Source organism: Fundulus heteroclitus, chromosome 9 (genome assembly GCF_011125445.2).
Source record: "Fundulus heteroclitus isolate FHET01 chromosome 9, MU-UCD_Fhet_4.1, whole genome shotgun sequence".
NCBI classification, from domain to species: Eukaryota; Metazoa; Chordata; class Actinopteri; order Cyprinodontiformes; family Fundulidae; genus Fundulus; species Fundulus heteroclitus.
The window spans coordinates 25,107,298-25,128,119 of record NC_046369.1 but is presented as its reverse complement, the minus strand read 5'-3'; the positions used below and the strand labels follow the sequence as shown (position 1 = coordinate 25,128,119).

At 43.9% G+C, this 20,822-nt stretch overlaps 1 protein-coding gene across 1 annotated transcript in view; it reads left to right on the top strand.

The window, feature by feature from the left end:
* Positions 1-4,503: 4,503 nt before the first annotated feature.
* sema6bb (sema domain, transmembrane domain (TM), and cytoplasmic domain, (semaphorin) 6Bb) overlaps positions 4,504-20,822 on the top strand; it is a 242,666-nt gene continuing 226,347 nt past the window's right edge. Inside the window, 1 exon segment of the mRNA XM_036141318.1 lies at positions 4,504-4,848. The gene's annotated coding sequence lies outside the window, so the exon portion shown is untranslated.

Here is a 20,822-nt window from a genome sequence, read left to right as displayed (position 1 = left end):
CTTGGAAGTGTGTTCTGCAAAAATGAATCTACATCATTGTGAAACTTAATATAAACTGACAAAGTGCTTGTGAAATTAAATTGCAGACTGTCTCAGTGTTTTGCCTGTTTGGCTTGATTTGGACCCCCTTTGTGACTCACGGAGCCGCTCCGAGGTAAACGTCTGTTCTCTAACCACCTGATTTTTCAGATATAAGAGATACGATTTTGGAAAAGTGCTTCGAAGCAGCCCCGTGATTTTTTTTTTCAAAAGCAACACAAGATATGTCACAAATAAAATCTCTTACCTCATTCAAGTGCTGCTTTATTTTCACAGCAAGGCTTTAAGGCTTTCACTGACACACAAAATATCAGCTCTATCAGCTGGGTAACTCACATCAGGAGAACCGATTCTTTTTTCAACACTAATCAGGCATAGGTTTTTTTTATGTGCAACAAAGGCTAAATTTCAACAACAGTTCAAATTTCTAGCTAAACATTTTGTAGAATTTAAGTGATTATATTGGTTCATTCAGCCATTCACTACAATATAAACATGTCAGTCTCACGGTTTTCTGCTGGATGGCGCAGATTTGAGGAAGCCTGATGAGTTTATTTGGCCTGTATTAGGAATAAATACATTTTTCAACTTGGTAAAAATAAAGAAGTGTCAAAACACTTGAGACTAATAAAGTTACTGTTTTGGAGCCATTTGAATCCAGATTGCACCAATGCTGAAGTCAAACTTTCTAGCAAGCTGAGCTTCCCAACCCTGAGGCGGTTTATTGTCGATGAACATCTTAGCCATGGTTGTCAGGGAAAATGTTTCCATGCAACCTTTGTAGAAATGTTTTACTATATTTATTACAAGTTTTTCTGTTTTAATCACAAGCTAATTCTGATTTTATTTTTTTTACACAGGGGGAACAAGCCAGATGATTTTACTATAGTCACTGAAGGTGACTGAAGCAGCAGGGGCTCCTCCTGCATGAATGACCCTCATTCTGCCGCTTCCAACATACCAAGAAGCAGAAAATCATTGAATTTCATGGCAATGAGATAAAACACAGTACGATCCTTCAAAAATCACATTAATAGTCTCTCTATTCTTAACACAAACAGGTGGCACCAACTTTACATTGACGACACATGCATAAAAAGCAGTTGAGACTTGTTTTTGCTAAAATTAACATCTAAATTATATTTTTCTCCTGTTTAGTGCTTGTCCGCCCACTCTGACAATGCTACCCTGGGGAAATACCCATATGGCCCATATCAGCGACCGCCACTGCTTAGCTGTGGCAGTTTATTTCTTTTATGACTAATATATTATCTGTCAGTTGCCTCCTGAAGGAGTTTTCTGCACCCGAGTCCCTGTGGGAATGGTTGGGGGTTAGATGTCGGGGTTAGGGCTGGTTTAAGCATTGGGGCAAGGAAGCAAAGAATTTATGAACCGGAAAAGGACAGGGAGAGGTGGAGCTTGAGAATGTAGTGGCCTGAGAATGGTGGCCGCATTCTTCTCAATTACAAGGCTGTTTCTGTTTTCTTTTTCGAAGCATGCATTGGATTTTGACCGCAAGAAGTTCAAAATGAGATATGTTAAAACTGGTCAGGCCTCAAACAAATAATTGTCGATGTAACACAGTGTTTAAAACAAAAATTGAGATTAGTGAAACCTTTATTCTATTTTAAAAAAACAACAACAAACAAAACACACACACACACAAAGGAAACATTTTCTATAGTTTCCTGGCATTTGGACCACCTGAGACTGGGAGAATTATGAACAGAAGAAACGTAGACTGTCTTAACTTGTGTTAAATTATTCAATATTGACACGTTTTTTTATCATAATTTTTTTTGGTTTGTAATTTTGAAAAACCCAGTGAGGAAAATTGAGACTCTTCATTTTGCAAAATCATGCTATTTATCCATATATACCAGTTCTTATCATGCCATTATTTTTTTTAGTTTCAATTGTTTCTATTAAGCTACACAATAAAAATGCTTTTTAAAAGTATTTTGGTCCTCAACATTCCATGTGAAACAATGCTTTGAAAATTGTTGATGTCAAAAGGAGGTTGGAAGACATGGAAATAAGTTTAAATGTCAAAATGCTTTGCTAATCTGTTGTTCATTATAAACTGAAGGTGAATCAATAAAACATTTAATAACAGAAAAACCTAGTTGAAATGAAGCTCAATTATTTTAATGGATTTAAGATGGTGATCTTGCATTGTTTGGTCTGACCATGAATTTAAACTAATAGGCCAGGCATTTATTAGAGAAGAGCTTTTGGGTAACTCTGGAGGAGCTGCTGAGATACACAGCTCAGGTGGTGGAATCTGTTGAAATGACAACTATATGTGTAAATGTGGAAGAGGTGCTTTAGGAAGTTTGACACAAGCCATACAGGACACATTAAACATGTAAAAGAATGTGGTATGGCCAGAAAAGACTAAAACTGATCATTGTGCCTAACATTTAATTGGCACAATGTGCTAAAATAATTCCACACCACAGCTGGGCTGCAGCATCCTGAAAATGAAACATGGCAATAGCAGCATACTTTTCTTCTGCAGGGGCAAGATAGCTGGTCAGAGTTGATAAGAAGATGGATGATGGTGCTAAATTCAGGGCAATGCTGAAAGAAAAGTGCTGAGAGGCTGCAGAAGATAAAGACAAACATCCTAAATATACAGCGAGGGGGTGCAACTCAGTGGTTTAGAGATCAAACCATATTCATGTGGTAGAATGGCCTACTCAAAGTCCAGACATAAATTCAAGTGAAGATATGTGGCAACGCTTGAATTCTGATGTCCAGAGATGCTATACTTCCTAATCTGGAAAGAAAAATAAGAAAAAATTTCAACAAATTTCCACAGCATGTGGAGGCATTTACAATTAACCTGACAACAGCCAGCTGCATGTATCGCTCCGCCTAGCTCCACTCACATACATCTGGGACACCGCCATAGGCATTGCCTTTACTGAAGGCTGGGCCTTATCAAAACTCCTTGCATATGATTGGATAAACCACTTGTCTGTCATCTTTATCGACGTGCTATTTCAACCAGTCACACCGAAGCTAACCCGTGACGCTGATGAGAGCGACGCAGGAAAAAACAAACTTTTTTTTTGTTTTTTTTTTATGTGTTTGCGGCTCTAGTGCAGGGTTTCCCGCAGCGCTATCTTGGCGAGGCGGCCGCGGAAAACGTGTCGTCCACCCCCCCCGCTCCGCGAGCCGGTCCGCGGAAAACGTGTCATCCACCCACCCCCCCGCCCCGCGAGCCGGTCCGCGGAAAACGTGTCCGCGCCCCGGAAAACAAAACTTGCCAAATCCGGTCGGGAGAAGGGCGAAAACATGGTTTCCACCAACAAAAGCCTTCAGAGGCGTTCTCTGATGTTCTTTTAATGAAACAATATTAGGTAGATTGGACAACACGGAAGAAATAGCAGCATCAATGCTAACGCTTGCTTCCTCGATGCGAGCCGCCATTGTTGTTGGAATCTCACGGTGGCTTCTCCACTACGTCACATCCATGAAACACCCGCCCTGCGTCCTGATTGGCCAGACCAAAAATTTGGTTGGGGAAATCACTTTGAATGAGCCGTGTCCCAGATGTATGTGAGTGGAGCTAGGCGGAGCGAGACATGCAGCTGGCTGTTGTCAGGTTAATTTACAATAGCTGCAAAGGTTAAATGCAAAGGAACACCACACTCATGATACCTTTGTTTGCAAAACGATTTGAAACCCAGATGTAATATCCCTTCCCTTTCCACCTCAGAAATGGAAACATTTTGGAATCAACCCAAATAAAATGTTACACCAATTTTCCTGGTTAAACTACAACAGACGATTTAGTTTCTACTGCCACGAACCAAACCAATGTCAGATCTCAATTTGCCACCATAGGAAGAGTCCACCGGAGGTTGACCCAGCTTTGACGCTGGTGATATTTTAGGTAAGGCGCACGCTGGCAATTAACCCTAATTAGTCCCTAATCAGTTCCATTCCAGTCGCTGCGTAATTCTGCTTCAGGTTTTGGCACGAACAGTATCCAGGAGTCTCGGGGATGACAGCAGCGCTGTAGATGCTGGTGCTCAGAGACGAACGCAGCCGTCCTCTCACTTCACCGAAGCTCAGGAAGCACAACTGCTGTAAAAAAATAAATAAATAAATACAGCCGATGAATAGGACTTAACTGTGCGCTCCCTGTGCGTGGAAGTGGAGAGAGCGCAGCGTTTTCCCCCAAACACTGAGGACCGTGTGGGGGGGGAGAGAACACGCAGCAGAGACAGCAGAGCAGCGGCGGTGCGCAGCGGGGAAATATATAAACCAACTATTGTGGGCACAGCAGAGACACGATCTCACAACTGGAGGAGCAGCGACAGAAGAGGCAGATGTGATTTCCAAACGGATGTGTTGTGCTTTGTGTTTTCCATTTGTTCCTTCCTCCTGTTTTTATCATCCACTGCCCCCCCCCAGTTTTACTTTGAGCTCTCGGGCGGCTCGGTTCGTATTGCAGCAGAGGCTTGCCCATGTGTCGTTGCGCCACATAGACGCTCTTTGTGGGCTGCTCTGCACCGGGAGGGACAGGTGGTGCATGTGCGAACGCTGTGACCAGTAAAGGAGGGTACGGACACACGCCAACCCCTGAGACAGTTGTCTTGTGGATGTCGGGAACATTATTTTTTTTTATTATTGTTTGCCAGAGACAGGTGCGACAGGAATGGACACTTCCCAAAACCCAACACGGGATCTGATAACGCACTAGGTCGAGCTCGGATACTTGGTACCAAGTCGGACCCAGACAATTGAGTCACATTGCTGTTGCCTCTTTTTTCCCTTCTCCCCCGGTAATCAGAGGTAAGTGATCCGAGGGGTCCGGTGAAGGGCTGCGCTGGGGCGGTGCGTGGGGGAGCGCGGATTTAGCGCTGTCTCGCCTCAAAATGTTTTGGATGCATTGATCGGAGGACGGAACCTATAGATTGAACCAACTCATCCCACAGGCAACAGTGGGTGTAATCTGTGGCATCTGCGCGTCTCATTTCATACTGCGTAGCTTGCAGCCGCGCTGAAAAAGCAGATTGGAGCTGTCAGGAGCCATCTCCATCCACACATTCAGTTATGTGGGGATGGGGTTTCTTTAATTGTTCTGTGTCGATTGAAAACGAATAAACTCAGAAATGATTAAATCTGGGGCGATCTGTATTTCATGGAAGCTTGAATCTAATTTTTTAAACGATGTGTCGCAGAATTGCATCAATGGGTTTTTTTTCTCGTTCTTATCTGCTCTCTGTTCTGCTGCCCAACCTTCTGGGTCCCTAATACCCGCCGTAATTGCGCCTGGAGGCTCTACCATGCTGCTCTCCTTTCTCTGCGGGCTCCTGTCTTTACAGTACACAGAGTTTACAATAAACGCCCAACTCCCACCATAGCTGGCTCCGAGTCGTCTTAAGTTTTCCCATTTGGGAGTTACACATTTTTTTTCTCTCTCCCTGTACCCCCCCCGTTTCAAATTCAAATTGCCCTTCAAGCTGCCTTTTGTCCGGTGCTGAGGTTTGTGGACTGGAAAAGAGAGATAGAGAACTAACTAAAGCCCCCAAGGGAAAGGGGGTGCTCTTAAAAATGAGCCCCAGTGTGTGTGTGTGTGTGTGTGTGTGAGAGGAGAGTTACGGAGGGAGAGAAAGGCAGCCAAAGAAAGTGAGGCAGTCCAGTGTGAGAAGGGAAGACCAGCAGCTCCTTTAACCTTGCTGTCACTCTTAACAGTATCAATCAACCTCGGTGGAAAAGAGGCTCTTTAATTCCTTTTCCTCTGGGGTGTCGCCTGCTCTGGCAGCCAGGGCTCAGGAAGGCTGCTGGAGGCTGCACACAAGAGCCTTTTCCCCCCTGCTGCCTACATCAGGTAGTGGCATGCTGCACTGGCTGGCTCTATTTTTCCCCCCCCGTTTAACAGAAGGTGCAGTGCCTTGAAAAAGTATTCACCCCATTGAGACTATTCACGTTTTAGTCACCTTACAACAACAAATTTCAAAGAGTTTGACGAACAAAGAGCGGCGTCTCATTGCGAATCAGGAAGGAGAAGATGCATGGTTTTGGAAAAGGTAAAATGAAAATCTGAATCTGGTCTGAAAAGTGTGGCACGCGTTTGTATTTAGCCCCCTTTACTCTGATAGCCCTCAATAAAATCTAATAAACCCACGACACAAGTCAGGGATAGAGCTGCCAAGAATTGTAAAGGCCAGGTTAGGTTATAAACTAGCATCCCAAACACTGATCAACACAAAGAGCAAATCCATCATTTGAAGATGAGTGTGAAACAACTCCAGACCATACAAGGAGGAGAATATTAATCAGAAAAACAGCCAAGAGGTCCATGGGAACTCTGGAGGAGCTCCAGAGACCCAAAGCTCAGGTGGTAGAATCTGTTAACAGGACAATGATTCGTTTTTTTTTTTTACTCCACAAATGTAGCCTTGATGGACGAGCAAGAAGAAGGCAGCCATTGTTGAAAGACAGACTAACGTGTGGTAGAAGGTGCCCGTGTCAATTGAGATAAAAATTGAACCATGTAGCCATCAGGCAAACCTCCATTTGAGGCAGGAAATGGTGGATATCACCCAGAACGCACCATTTCCATGACGACCCTTGATAAGATGATATGAACCATTTAAAAGTATGATAAATAAAAAAAAAACTGAAAAAATCTCTAAAGGTGGCAGCATAGATTTTCACAGGTCTGTATGTGCTGCATAAAAATAACATTGAAAATGAACCTGAACACACCATCTCCATGGTGACACGCGCTGGCTGCAGCATCATGGTGTGGGATTTATGCTTTTCTTCAGCGGGGACAGAGAAGCCGGTTAAAGGTGATAACCAGAGCTAAATACAGGGGAACGATGAAATGGTTGACTATATCAAAGCATGTTGATATGTTTGCATGACCTGGTCAAAGTCCAGACCTGTATCTTATTGAGAAAGAAAAAGGAAGGAAAAAAAACGCAAGAGAAAACTGACGTTTAAGTAACATTTTCATCCGGTCTGTCTGAGCTTGAGCTAATTTGTGAAGGAGAACGGGCGAAAATCCCCCCCGTTTTTGTAGCTTTGCCAAACCGGTTAAAGACATGCCCCAGAAAACTTTGCAGCCGTAATTGCAGCATAGTATTTTCCAACTTTTTAGGCGGTCTGAATTTTGAGAAGCACGTGTCATTTTCCTTTCACCATTACGCTCGGCTTTGTTTTGCTCCGTCACATAAAGTTCCCACTGGAACAGCATTGAAGTCTGGTGTTGTAACATAACAAAAACGTTAAAAAAAGTTCACGGGGGATATGAATACATTTGCAAACCACCGTAGATCCAAGGAAGTGCTGACTGGGAGATAGGATAAATATTAAATGACACTTCAGATGATCATAAAGTTGTCTTGTCATCTGTACTTTGGAGCTTTCTTGGGATCACAGCGAAGGAGAAAACGGGCTCGTCTTTCCCTGATATCCTCATGTTCCATATCAGCCAGTAATTATGTGCGAAGTACTATCACAGGCAGCAAATTAAAATATAAAAGAGGAATCATCTGCATGACACGATTTGTTATCTTGGGGTGGTATTTTAAATTGTTTATTGGCCAAGTTTAGATTGACGTATGCTGCCTGTCTATACTTAGAAGAGATCAAGAAGAAGGATATTCAAACTAAGACGCAGCTGAAGGCTCTTTTAATTTGGCTGTAACCACTTTCAAAACATAAGCTGCTTGTCTCGATGTGTTTCGCTTTAGATTTCACAAAACATCCGTGATAACGCCGAAGGATTTAGCGATAAACCTCATATTTGGTGATGCAATTTGCCGGCGTGAGAAGTAATTATTCTTATCTGCTGTTCCTCTGCAGGTACAGGAGAGGGGGTAAATGTTGTGCTGGTCCGTGTATAAATAACCTCCCTGTAGGAAGCATTCCTCCTTCCAAGAGAAATGACTCAGTAGGAGGCGAGACGGTGCAGAAATTATTCAGGGCAAACGTAAGGAGAGCAGTTTGAAAAAACTGCGTACCTGATGGTGGAGCTCATGTCCGGGACAATAAAAGCGTGTAGTCTAACACCCCCCTCCTCTCCCCTCCTCCCCCACAGAAGCAAACAGCATAATTCCATGTAAAGGCCTAATAGCAGTGGGATTTTGTGTCAGTCGAGAACTCCGATAACAAGGCGAAAATTTGCGCCCAGGAAAATCAGGCGGCATGGGAGGGTTTACCGTTCCAAGGTCCTGGAGCTGATGTCAGTCTTTGGCGGCCCTCTCTGCATCCCCCTGTGCCTCGTCTCTCTGCAGCTTAACAAACTGCTCGCTGGAGCTTGGCTAATCCTTGGCTAGAAGTGCCCAGTGATTTATTATAAAGTTAGCTCATTTAAGGAGATCTGCAACATCGCTTCCCATACACAGGGCCCCTGACAGATTCCCGCTGTCTCGACTCTGGAGTCTGAATTGGCAATTAGTTTGAAGAAGTCGATGTGTGTGTGCGTGCGTGTGCGTGCGTGGGGATCAAAGGCGCGGCAGAGAGCGGCAGGGCGAGGGGTTTGTCCGCGTCCATCAGGGAGAAACATAAGGGTCAGTGTCTATGGTGTTGTCTGTTTGCCTTCCTGTATTGTACGGACTCTGCATGTGTGCACATGTGTGAGTCAGTCTGTCTGGGCCCTATGCGAGTGTGATTCAGTGCTGCCAGCCTTGGCTGAATGGGTGCCCTGTTCGAGCCCCGCTCCTGACGCTAACAGCCGCTCGGGACTGGGCGGAGGGGTGGTGGAAGGGGGGCTCTTGATTCGGAGCAAGTGTTGCGCCCCGCGTGCAAAAATAACAGGTGCTGTTAATCCTTCATCTTTGCTGAGCTGCGTTGGCGGGGGGGTTAGCTTCACCTGTGGGCCCCGAAGCAGTTCCCGCACCGTAGGACAAGCCCTACTGGAGCTGGGTGAGGTGCTGATAAAGGGAAGATGTGCCTGAAGTCTTATCGCATCGGTTTTTACATTACATTTTTTTTTATGGTTTTCTATTCGCACTGTCAAAGAACAAGTAGCTAGTAATTTATTTATCGCTGAACAAAATACACGGAGGCAGAATTGCATTTCTCTTTCCAGGATGTTATCAACGGAGTAGTGTCCCCCTTTAGATCAGACAACACCGCGTCTCAGAAACCTGGCATCCAAGCAGCAGGACTCAGGAAATTAGTGTGACTGCTTGGTCAGTAATGTCTCTCCACCAGCCTGGGTCTATTCTAGCCCAATGCTGTCCTAGCTGATGAATGGCAGTAGTTTCCACCACCATTTGATAATGCTTTGGCTTTTAACACAGGTGTGTGCCACGGATTTAGAGCTGGTAGGTTATTAAGCATAACCAAACACTCCATAATCTGCATATATATACGTATGTGCAGATATTTGCCAATAACCAAAGGCATTTACACTTTGAGGGCTTTGTTTGAAACAATTTTCTTTAATGCCACGTAAAGCAGGGGTCAACAACCTCTACAATGCATGCATGTTTCTGCAGCAGCAAAAGCCCGCTTGACCCTTTGGGAAAAGTACCTACTACATACAAAATAGTTTTGTTTTAAAGGGGAATTAAATAACCATAAGTTCATTTTGTTTTCCTGCTTTAGAACATGAAAAACTTTGAGATTTATTTTTGAGCAGAACGTGGTCAGTTGAGTCCTTTCAATATGTCTCCAAAAAGAATGAAAGCAGATTATTTACATCCAAAGGTAATGTGAAATTGTACCATCATCGCATGTATGTTGTACAAATTCTAAGCATGTATTGGAATAAAACAGAAGAACTGCCAAAACCAAATTTTTTTGTATCTTTACCTTGCCTACCATTTGACCACTATTGTGCCACAATGAGGAATTTTGGGTGTCACAGTAGCAAAAACACATAGACAGGATACACCAGAGTTACACACTAGAATAAAAAGCTAATTTAAAGGTAAATTCTTAAGCAGAAGAGAATAGACTTATTATACATAAATAGGGGGAAAAAGGAATTTTTAATTGATAATACGTCAATTAATATGGCAAATATTTAGTTAAAAATGCATACATTACTTAAATTCAAGTTAATATTAGAGGAAGACATCAGCCGATTTACAGAACTTCAATCTAAAACCATTGAATGTTTCTGTGTTGTTTAAGGGTAAAGTCATTAAATTTAGGATATTAAAAAAAAACATGCACTACAGGGGCCTTTGAGGTTTGCGTGTCCATTCGGATCCACCCCTGGTCTGAACAGTGCATTTGTATTTGCTACACATTTTTTACACAGGCTTTAATTTTCTTTGTGCACGTTTCTACTGCCGCTGACATGTTTCAGATTAAGGGAACTTCTGCGGTAGCCGACCTACGCGCGGTCTAATACTAAAGGAATGGGCTTTTCATGATTCTTAGATCTAGGCAAATGAACCTGATTGTGAAACCGTAAATCAGGGATATAGGTTTTCTTCTGATTAAGTAAACACGTCAAAGTCTACTGCATCAAATCTGGGATCGAAAGACGAAAGTGACGAAACAGCACGGAGCTGAATCTCGGGGCCGGTGTTAAACAGGGCAACCCCTGCCTCTGCATTCCTTCGCTCCAGCATTCCCCCAAAACTTGTTTTCCTTCACACATTCTGACTCCATTCCAGCTCTTCCCTCATCACCTCTCCTAGTTTCTCCCCCCCTTCTATTTCCTCTGCCCTGCATCCCCCCAACCCCACCCCCCCTCACCCCCCCACGTTCATTCCAAGCCTGCTCCGGACCTCGATGTCAAGGCCTCTCAGGCAGTGTGGTCTCTGTCTGCAGTCTGTCAGGGAAGGGACACTGCCCACTGGGACCCTGAATGGGACAAATTGACCGTAACAATGTTCCCACTTAGCATGTGGAGCTGGTAGAAAGAGAAGGTGAAAAGGAGGGACTGATGACTGAAGGGCGGTATTTTTTTGGGGGGGTAGGGGCAGGGTGGGCGGTCAGCTGGGTGAAGGGAACAGGATGAGAGAGCAGGACAGCTCTTTGAAACGTATGAATCGAACGCTGAAATTAAACTGCACGGCGCGTATTTTCAAATCCTCTTTGCCTCGCGCACACGTAGCTGCATATGGCTTTGCTTGTTGTTATTTGCCCAAGGCTGCTGCTTGAGATGCAGTGGAAGCCGAATAAACACATTTGCTCGTGACCCTGCGAGGCCTCGCGTAGCTCGTGTTACTCCTAATGCCCACATGCCCTGCAGGTTGGAAGGTATATCAAGGCGAGCACTTTGCACTAAATGCTACCTCCGCCTTCAAAAGGGTCAAGGATCATCCTGTCGTCTATTAAAATGCAATAAGGGCCGCGGCCCAATGGGATCACCTCTGCCATTTAATCACACAATGCTGCTCCCTCATCATCTGCTCTCTCCCTTTCATCTTTTAATCATATGTTTTTTTTCCAGCGCCGTCTTCCTTTACGCTCGCATCCTTTTCGTCTTAATTTCTCTGACACATCCACTGCGAAGCCCAAGCAGTCGGAGCAGATGAGAGTTCAAAGAAGGAAGCCCGATGCAGTCAGTAATAAGCGCGCCTTCGTTTCTCTTTGAAAAAAAAAAAAAAAACCTCCCTCTCATACAGTTGCTCTCATCAGCAGCCACAGGCTAGTCTCTCCTCAGAGTTTTGCTTAGGAAGGCTGTGATTTCAGTATTTCTGCCAATGCACTTTAACTGTGACATATTGTCTTGGAGAAGTTGGAGCAGCATCATGTTGCGTAAGCCCGAGGTGGTGCAGTATGACAGGAACAGAGAATGCAGCTGCTATCACCAAAGGCCAAGTGGCTGTTGAATAAAGATGACTTTGGTTGGGGGGGGGGGGGGAAACTGGCATTCCATGTAGGCTTAGTGTACTTCCACAGGCACGGCTTCTTCTCTGCTCATGTGTTTGAGAAAGCGTCTCTTCCATTCTGCTCTGCATTGGGAAAGAGACATTTCCATGTGTATGACCGTTTTGGCAGCGTACCACGCGTGATAAAGGACAGAATGAAAAGACGGGTAGACGCGACGGAGACGGGCACCAGTGCTCACTTCCTTGGACACAAATTAACAAATGGGAATGTGGGCTGAATGTCCTTCATGGCCAGTTTCTGGAGTTTACGTAGGTCCCCCTCTCTTTCTGTCAGCTTCTCGTTCTCACACATTCTAACACCCTTTTTTTTATAATGTCAGTCAGACGACCCCCTTACTTCAACAAACAGGCACAAACTGCACATTTAGGAGCAGTCTGCCTGAATTGCTGCCATGCAAAAATGCACACAACGTCCAAACTCTCTAGCATCACATTTGGTGTAAGCAGTTCCTCTGAATTAGAGTTACTTTCCTCTGGTTTTATTACTATTATTTTGTTTTTTTGATGTTTTACGTTTCTTCAGCTCCATCCATTTTCCCGTCAATTCTCTCCAGCTTCCAAGTCCCTGCTGGAAAAAAAAAGCATGACACCCCCCAACACCACGTTTTGTTTGAGAGATGGCACATTTGGAGCGACTGTCAGATCCGTTTAGTTGTTAGGAACAAAGGCGAAGACAAGAGGTGGGAAGCCGCGTGTTGAAATGGGAAATTATTTATTCAGTTATGAGAAATAAAGGCTTAAAAGCTAGCAGGTGAAAAACAGGAACAGGACCAGAACCGGGGTAGTATGACGGAGGACCTGACAAAGCGTGTTACTGAACTGGCTGACTATATAGGAGAGGAGATGCAAGGAACAGCAGGTGGAGCTAATAGACACGGGTGAAGGGAGTAAATTAGAAAGAGAGAGGGCAATGAACTGACCAGGAGAAGGAGGTGAACAGAATTTAACTAGGAAACATGATGAATGATATTATAAGGAAAAAAAAAGAATCCACCTAACAAAACTGAGAACTGGCTGGCGGGAAAAAAAGGGATGGGGGGAAGGAAAAACAACAGAACTACAAAAAGAAAACTTAACTAATGACAGAAACAAGAATCTACAGGTAATAACCGATAATAAGAAGTGCAAAACAGACTGTAGGATCCCTAGGGAGCTAAAACTAGTAATAAAACCCATGAGAATCCTGACAGTGAAAGCAGTTTGACCAAATACTTAATTTTGGCGTAATTTGACCAGAGCACCTTCTCCCACATACTTGTTGGACAGTGATAAAACATAGTGATAGTCAGCAGAGCGGCCTTTTCATATGCTCCACCTTTAACAGCAGTTGCATCGTTGTCACAGATTTGATATCATATCACAGGCATCTTTCAGAAATGCCTGTGTCCTGGTCCCTCCTTCCAGTAAAATCCAACACTATGACGCTTCAGCCACAGTGTTTATGGTGCAGACAGTGGGTTCAGGGTAGAGAGTTCAGCAAAGTAGCATTTAAAATAAAGAAGAGTTGCAAACATTTTAGAATTACTTTACAAGAAAAGCTCCTCCACAGCATGATGCTGCCACCACCATGTTTCACTGTTCTGATGATGGGTTCAGGCAGTGTTACCTTTCCTCCACACAAAGCATTTTGCATTTAGTCCAGAACGTTTCATTTCGCTCTCATCTTGCAAGAACACCTTCTGCCACTTGTTTCCTGTGTCCTCCACACAGCTACTGGAAAACTTTCTTTTAACATGACTTTTTTGGAAAAAATGCTCTGTAAAATAGTCTTAGAGCCAACTGAGCGTCATTTCTTCAGAAAAATACACACTTCCCAGCTCTCTCATACCCAAAGCAACTGCTACATGCAACCTACTCTCTTACTACCTAAGTCTTTTGCAGCCCCTAACATTGTCTTTCGAGACTGCATTGCTCTTAGCCCCATCCATCTTTAGGCAGTGGCGGTTCTAGACCATATTTACCAGGGGGCCAGGGTGGGGCCCATGTTTTTTTTTCATGGGGGCACTAAAAAAACCCAACAACAGGAAAACATAATTAAACCAGGAAAAACTGGGCGAAATTTAATCGTTTGATATATTAAGTGAGCCAAAGAGCCACTTGTGTCTCTGGAACTGCAGGTTGGAGACCCCTGAAAACTGTGATCCCATCTCAATACGTCTGGAGCTAAAAGTGAAGCATGTTAATTTTAAAATTATTATTAGAATTACAAATGTAAAGGTAAAAAATGAAATGGGTCCAACTGACTAACCAGTTAGGATTTCTGTTCCAGCACATATCATCATAAGAAATTGATTCTGTTTTACGTCTTCAGTACAGGGGCACCGGCCCCTGTTGGCCCCTGTCTAGAACCGCCCATGATCTTAGGGTCAACTTGGACCAAATTCCCCATTCCTCAAAGGGAAAAGCATCAGCACAGCATAAAACCGCCACTGTTATGTTTCACAGTTGAAGTATTTGGTTTAAGGTGAAATGACGTGTTGGTTTCCTGGCACACAGTATTTTGCATGCAAGCAAAAAGGTTAGTTGAAATCTCATCTGACCAGAGCACCCTTTTCCACGTGGCTTCGCGTGGATTACAAACAGCAAACGGCACTTCTTTTAGCATTCCTTTAAGAATGTCTTTTTTCTTTTGTTACCCTTCCATAAGTAGCAGCTTTGTTTAGTGCACAAGTAATAGCTCTCCTGTCAAAGGATTCCTTCTGAGGTTCTTGTGGCCTATGAAATTACCTTCTAGCATTGTATAACTATCAGCATTTGTTCCTGGCCTAGCATTTACTGGGACATTTTTCTCAGTTTAAGCCCCCTGTCTAGTTTTGGCAAGCCCATAACTAATAAGGGGGCAGGTTTAATTACCTTATTGGTGGGAGACATAACAGAGAGGATGCTGGCCAAACACATCCTGAATCATTTCCCGCATCAGCACAGCGTGAATCTGCAGAGATCGTGCCCTGCGGGGCAGACCACAGTTATCCCGCTGCGGGTTTTATAGCTGATTCATTTCTTAGGGGAACTTTCAGCCAAAGCGGCTCTGTCCTGTGGTTTTATGGTTGCAAAGATGCTGCGAACACAAAATGAGAATGCGCTCATTGTCATATTTTTTTTGCTCTTGACAGAGTTGTTTACCTCCCAGAGCCTAGCTTCTGCTGATGGTCTCTACTTGATGGTTTGTGCCTTATTCCTGCTAAGATTTCACTTATTTTTTTATTTTTTTTTAGTTAATTATCAGCTTAGTACATTCAGTAGTTTGAGGGGATTAATCATGCAGGAAAAAAAAATTGAGAGACAACTCTGGCGTTTTGGCAGTGAGTTATTGCCAGTTGGCGAAGGTGGGAGGACAGAGCAGAAGCTGTGACCCACTGTCTCTTTGCTCAGTGTTGGTGAAGTTGAGAGAGAGAGAGAGAGAGAGAAGGGAAGGATACAAAGGGGCAAGAAAGGGGCCGCAACAAGTTTGTGGATTAAGCTGAACTGTATGGAAGGAGAGGCACTTAGCAGACAGAAGTGCACCAGAAGAGGTAGGGGAAAAAAAAAAGTGGATAGGTCTTAAGAGGATGCTCGTTCAGCCTCTGTTGCTGTTGGAAAGTGGAGGGAAAGTGGGCCCTTGAACGTACTCGCCCAAATTAACAGCTCAGAAGCCGCAATTAATGTACAGCCCTGCCCGTGGGTCTCTGCTGTGCCGCATCAAAGAGGCCTTGCTGCGCGGTGCGTCTGCTCATCTCCCTGGCACCGAGCAATGTGAGCTCATGCAATCGCAGCGGCCCCTGCGCGCACCACACTCGTGGGGGGGGGGGATTTTAGCCAAGAAACCGAGACAATGAGTATGATTTCAGATGAAAGCCTCACACTGAGTTTAAAAGCCGAGCGTCAAGGTTAAAGAACAAAAGGATGAGGGCTTGGACTTTGTTAAGAAGTGCTGAAAAGATGAAGGAGAAGGTTAGGTTTGATGTGTCTTTTTGCTGCATAGGAGAAGTGAGATGAAATAAGGACTGGAGGAAGAAGAGGAGGAGGAGGAGGACGCAGCGTGCTCTCTGAGGGTGCGAATCACACGGACAGACCCGGGACCCATCTGGAGGCAACAGGTCTGATGACAGCAGGCTGCGTTTTGATCCAAGTATCTCGCGAGCATGAAGGATCTGCTCTTGCCCAGAACCCCTGGAGACCCGGCCAGTCCGTCAGCAATCTGTCCTCTGGTATTAACCGCCTCGGTGTGACGGCGGAGCCATGTTTGCTATGAGCTCGGGATTCCTTAATGACTGAGGGTGAAAGGGGGTTTGATTATGTGGCGTTAGGCTCGGCTGTCGGCGAGGAGCGGGTCCTGTGAGGATGGAAGACGGTCTGTAAACTCTGTGGTTTTGTGGAAACCATCGAAGGGAATTCAAGCTTCTTTCCCCACACATCTGTTTATGTAGTTAATGTCTCAGGTTGAATCCATCCAAAAAAAAAAAATTCACAGGACACAAGGAGCACCAACAGAAGACGCACACCAATCAGCCCACAAAAAAACAAGTTAGAAATAAAATAATTGATACGCTACACACATCCCAGCTTCTTCTATAGCTTGTGTGCTTACCATGGAGCTGTTGATTGGCAAGCGGATTTTCTGTCATTGCCGTGCTTTTCGAACACGGCAGCCAGTGCACTCGCGGCAGCCGGTGGGTCATTCGTATTTGCATGTAAATGTTTTTCACCCCCTGGCTTGACTGGTGGGGTAATGAGAATGGGGCTCTGTCTGCATCACTTAGAGGGAGGCGGCAATGAGTGACTGTGACATTCAGAACTCGGGGCCTGGCGTCACCGCTTACTTCCAGCGGGGCTTGTTCATTTACAAATTTATTTCTGTGGGAAAGAGGAGGCAAAAAGACTGGAAAGGGAGAGGGCATCTTTGTGTGCGCGGATGGGATGCAGCCGAGACCAGATATTTACACGCTCTGTATAAAAAGAAGCATAAGCTTTTTTTTTTCTTTTTTTTTTTCCTCCCACCCTCTGACATTAAATCAGACGGAGCCTTTTGCTGTTGTAGGACAGTTAGAATCACTGAAAATATCTCTGTTCGTTATATGCCAGGACAATGGAAACAAGATTTTTTTTCCCCAGAGACTTTCTTCAAATTTAGACATTTACATACAGTTCCTCTGTATTTATAGATCTGCTGTTTAAACTGTATATTTATTGGTTATTATGGTCATTGTCCATATGAAAGGCATATTTACACACTTCCTGTTCTGATATTTCGTTTCAATGTGTCCACATAATGTTCTTTCCTCACGGTCCCCTCAGTTTCACTGGGTGAAGTGCACCGATCTCTCCTGCAATAAAGCACCCCCATAAAATGATGCTGCTACACTCGTTCTTTCCGGTTGTGACGGTGCTGATCCTGCCTTTTTCCTACAAACCTATTGATTGTGGCCAAAAAGTTCAATTTTAGTTATATTAGGAGACACTGGAAATGTCTCCAAAAAAAGTAAGATCTTTCTCCCTGAGTGCTTTTACAAAGTGCAATCTGGCTTTTTATGTTGCTTTGGGAGTAAAGCTTCTTCCTCTCCGAGTGGCCTTTGAGCCCATGTTGGTAAGAACTATACCAACTTCAACCAGCAGCTTTACAAAATCTTTACGTTTGTCCTCAGGTTGACAAAACATTTCACACCTAAACATATTCACTTACGAGATGCCTGTCTTCTTCCCGAATAGTACGACACCTGGACATGTACCCTTGGTGTCTCTACTTGTGTTTGATTCTATGAACACATTCATGTTACACCTTCAAGTATTTGGAACCAAGGATGAATATATCTTAATATCTTGGAAAGTTTCGTTAGATTTTTCTATGATGCCACACAAGGGACCAGTGTGTTTGATGTGTTGCCCTTAAAATACGTTCAATAGGAAAAAAAAATGTTCTGTCCCATTATTCACGAATTTAGCCAACAGGAAGAATTTTTGTAATCCTAACTAAACTAGAACCAGGACAGTTTAGTGTGTTTTATGTTTAATGAGGGGCAAATACATCATGTGTTTTTACAAAGTGCTTTAAAATATGTGGTTTCAACTGCGTCACGTATACAGATTGTTTAATAATTATCTGAGCCATGGGAACTTAATTCCCATTTCTGTTACCCCTATCATCCAACCCTGGGGTCTGGATTTGGTCTCCTTCATTCCTCCATAAACTGAGATGGACAATTTGCGCAGCTTTTCTCCCTCAGACAAGCTTTTAAAAAACACACTCACATTCGCACACCTCCCACATGGCGATGATGGATACATGTGCAAAAGCATTTCTACACATCGGAGGAGTGTTTGTTCTTGACTCATGTAGCACGTCGGAGGGTTTGGCAGTCTGTCAGGCATCTATCAGCCCATGTCATCAAATGATGCATCGCTCTCCGAGTCTCTCAGCTTGACTGGCTTCTCTGGTTGCTGAGCAAGGCAGGCGCGAGGGGACACTGCAGGGCATGCAATCTCAGGAGGGAAATGGGACTGGGAATGTAAAGGAAACATTCACTTCCACACTCTCAGATGAAATCTTTATTTACAGCACTGTGCCGAATTCTCAGTCACCCCTCATTTCGGTTTGTTTTGCTTCAAAGGAGCCAGGCCTGGTCATGAGCAAAAATTCCCAAGCTCCCTCTGATCTTTTTGAGCTTTATTTTTGGAAAGCTTTTTGATGCATATTTGGTCTTATAGGAATTAGTTTCTGGTGTCCTTATAAGTTTTGTGTCTGGTTGTTGAAGTGACAAATTTTAACGGTTTGGGGTTTTTGTAATTGACCAACTCAAAGTAGTGCATAGTTGTGGAAGGAAAAGGTTTTTTTCAGATCATCATATGATTAGAAGTATGAAAAGCTATGTGTTTGAAATCAGCCCTCTGTACAATAATGCTCTCAATCAGTTGCATCTATGATGGCCTAGAGGTTCACCAGGTACTTCCCACTAGGAGGAGACTCCGGGGAATAGCCAGAACTCGCTGGTGGTGGTAGATATCCTGTCTTTCCTTGGAATGCCTTGGGTTCCTCTAGAACGGGCTGGGGGATGTCGCTAGGGAGAAGGATGTCAGGGTTCCTCTCCTGGACCTGTTGCCCCTATTACCTGATATTGGATAAGCAGAAGACAATGGATGGATGGAAGGAGGATAGAGGATGGTACAACTGCAAATGTACCTGGACTAGGAGAAGAGATCAGACATGAGCTCGTTTGTTAGAGAAGCAGCAGAGAGGTCCATGAGGACACCTGAGGAGTTGCAGCAATCTGCCGCTAAGGTAGGAGAATCTGTCGAAAGGACAACTTTTAGTCATCCACTTAACAAATCTGGCCTTTACGGAAGAGTGGCAAAAAGAAATGTATTGTTAAAAGAAAGCCGTAACGATTCCCATTTGCAGCTTGTCAAATGTTCAGTCAAGCTCTCTGTTTAATCTGACTGAGTTTAAGCTCCTTTGTAAAGAACAATGGGCAAGAAATGAGTTGGTCTTTGTGTGCAAAGCTCGTCCAAACATACCTGAAAGGTTTGCATAGTATTGACTGAGGGGGGGCTGGTTTTAATGCATGCCACGCTTTTCTGAGTTTTATTCATAGAATTTATGAAAATTATAATTTTCTTTCCAATTCCAAATGTACACAACTTTGTGTTGGTCCCAATAAAATACACTGAAGTTTGTTCTTTCAATGTAAACAAACGTAAGAACGTTCAAGAAGCTGGAATATTCTGCAGGGTGCAACATGCAGTACTGTATGTTTTTAGTTATAAACAATGAGCATGTCTGTCAGGAAGGGTGGCGGTTGTTTTGCAGCTCAATATTTCTGCTGAATATATGTAAAAAAAAAAAAAAAAAAGAAAAAAAAGAAAAAGCTATATTTATTTTGCTCTGTTGTTTGTTTTTCAGGCCATGAGAGTGAGAACAAAAAATGAGTCTGTCTGCTTGTGTGGGAAATTCTGTGGGTATATATAAATAAACTGGAGAAACCCTTTTGAAGACCTCCTAGTTTACATGTCTGTGCATGACGTAAGACTGGTTTAACGTCACCCCATATGGTTTGTCTTCAAAAATATGCATATAAAAAAGTTTATTCGTTGCCACTTTGTTGTGTTTTATACTGTATAGTCTGTGGGTTTGTGGTATGGTATAGTTTGTGAAGTCTTTGCTGAGTCCTAAACTTGGTGGCTATCGGCTTCTTCTGTAGCTCACTGAGGGCGGGTCCGAACAGCGCTCACTCTGACCCTCTCTGCAGCATCGCCTCTTCATCCTGTTGCGCGCATCGACACGTGGCTCACTTGTTACCTGCTCTCGCCGCGTTAACCTTTTCAACAATTATCCTGCTTGCTTCTTATAAATAGATTTGCTTGTTCCATCTGTTGTTCTTTGAAATAGCAGCCACTCTCTCCCCCTGGCTTTGTGCTTCTGCAGCAGCAGCAGCAGCGAGACTACAGAGAAAACCGTATGCCAGTCTCTAAACTGGGGGAATAAACGAGACAGAAAATGCCTAAAACCCGGCTCTTGAGTGGTCTCATGTGCCACGAACCATTAAGAGTGCTGCAACAACAGAGATGCGTTGACTCAGGGAGCCACTTGCACACTGGAGAAAAAAAAGCAAACATGAAAGCCGTGTTGTTTGCTGTAACAGCAAGAAACCAGAAGTCGTAATAATTCAAAGCATTGTGAAACATGCATTCAAAGAGTAACCTTTCACGTCTGCCTCCTCACTTCACCGCATGCATCCGTACAAGAATTGAAAGTTGTTTCTTTTGCTTCCCCATTTACGTTATCAATAACTCAGTTGGTCAGTTTTTCATTGTGCCGCCCATGAGAAGGGCGAGCTGAGGGAAAGGGTAAATAAAAGCGGGCGCGCTTAATGTTTAAAACATTGTGTTTTTTGGTTTTTACCACTTGCCTACCAAGCAACACCTCTTCTTTTTTTTTTTTTGCTGCTTTGGCTTGTGCCACCATACCTGGCGCAGAAATCCTCT